A 2,275-nucleotide genomic window follows, 5' to 3' on the forward strand; every position below is an offset into this window, starting at 1 on the left:
AACACAAAATTCAGCTGAAGTACTTAAATATGTTGAAGATAACAGGTGCATCATACTACCCTGCAAGTGCAGGTACAGAATTATCTCCACTGTCACCAGAGATCAATTTCATAATATTAATAGAGATTCGAGATTCAAGATTCAACCGTATTTCAGCATTTAGAAAGCTTACAGAGAACTGCAGGTCACGAAACTGCAAATGATGTTTGAACTCTTCCAGAAAACCGCAACACCGGGGATGAGAAATGTAGTAACAACTGGCAACAACAAATTCTGTAGCATCTTGGATCACTTAAGAAATTTTCCAAAGTGTAGCCCAAATAACCATTCTACAAGGATTAATGTTGAAATGCAAGAAAAGAACACTGAATGAAGGAAAAGCATTCTGACCTAATTCTCACATCATTTAAGACTTATTTTAATTACCAATTCAAATATGAATCAAGTGACAATTTAACAAAGAGCTGGCTTCAGAAACAGGAACAACTTCAGAAACAAGATAACTTGTGTGTCAGCCGAAGAAGAAATCAGCTCTGTTAAAAGTCAGCTTCAGGTAATGTTTAAATCTAGGCTGGACTTTTCAAAATTCGGAATATGAAAACAGCCAATATTAACTTTTGGTGTTTTTTTTTTAGTTTGCAGGAGAGTTTTCATTTGCAATTTGCACTTTCTAGTACTATGTCAAAATGATGCTACTGACTTTCTGAATAAAGTACTTAATTTGCATTTTTCTAATGCATTATGACCAAACATATTGATTAGAAAAAGAGCTACCTAGCTAACTAGCCCATCTACAATACACTGGCGAGTTCATTACTTTTACTTGCTTAAGATACTAAAACCAGCCAGAGACATTCGTTGACTCATGCTAAAACCAAACTCCAGATCAGCTGCAGATCCAGAAACCGCCTAGATCTTCTGTGTTAATACTTTAAAGTGAAACCATGTTCTTCCTCTCACAGGAGCTTTTCGTGATGATACACCGCACAGTGCCAGATCACGTCCAGTAATGAAATACCCGTTGTGGCAACCAGAAACACCACCTACCCGTGATAGTCACGCAACAGATCATCCCCTTCTGCAGAGCAAACTACCAATATGAGTGAAAACAGAAGCCCTGAAGATAAAAAGATATGGTACATGAACAAGTTATTATGAGGTAAGACAGGTGTCATCTTGCCACAGAATAAATGTGAGCACAGGGACAGGCCGCTGCAGAGCAGCCTCTGCACACCCATGTTACACGCTGGTTTACTTTGCACTATCTTGTCCACCAAGTCGTTTTATTACACTGGAGAAAATCATGTCATCCTTCCATGATTGTTTTCTCTCTCAATTCCTTATTCTGGTTTAGCTCATTAGTCTGAGAACAGAATGAGATAAGAATCTGTCTTGGATTTGAAGAGCGTCTAGCAAAATGGAGTCCCTGGGTCAAGGTATCTAGACACCACCGCAATAATAAATAAAAGAAATCTTATTGACCTACAGATAATCTAAACTGATCTATGTCATTATGCTGAAACAGTGAAACTCCCTATGACAACAGCTTCAAGAGGAAGCAGGCTAAAGTCCTCTTTCTGTTCCTGTAAGACACACTGTATTCCTTGAAACCTACTGTACAGGAGGTAAATCCATTCTTTGGAATCAACCTTTGAAAAGGAAGCCGTTCATGTTTATAGATATATCGAAAGACACAGCTGTTCTTTTCCAGTAACAGAGGTATATACAGAACATCCCCCCCTTTTAGTCAGACATTTATCACATCCTTATTTCAAAGAGTAACAGTCATTACACAGTGAAGTTCTAACAGTGGGTTTCAAAAGCGACATACGTTAATTTGGAGCGCACACACGATTTTTCAAACCTTTTCAATGCACAGTTCTGAAACTGCTTATGCATAAGCAAAGTACAGCAAAGTACGGCAAAGCAGGAAAGGCTACTTAAGGCTCAAGCTTGGTCTTGTTGGTTATATTTTGTACCCCCTCATAGGTAATCTTAAATCTCGAGGGGCCTCTAGATCAACAGCTGAAATGCTTTCAATACCTGAAATCTTAGATAAGAGAGAGAGAGACAAACAGCAACTTCGATTCACTGACAATGCTGAAAATAAAACTGGCAAATCTAAAGAAACCGTGCTCTACACCAACAGCGTGGGTTCCATTTCTCAGGGAGGGAACCTCCCCGCTTCTGAAAAGCTCATTAGCAATGCACAACAAACTCAGTAAGATGGGCCAGTATCATTACCGCTGCACTAATGTAATAATAAAACAAAACA

The sequence above is a fragment of the Chroicocephalus ridibundus genome, chromosome 2, assembly GCF_963924245.1.
Source record: "Chroicocephalus ridibundus chromosome 2, bChrRid1.1, whole genome shotgun sequence".
In the NCBI taxonomy this organism is placed as follows: Eukaryota; Metazoa; Chordata; class Aves; order Charadriiformes; family Laridae; genus Chroicocephalus; species Chroicocephalus ridibundus.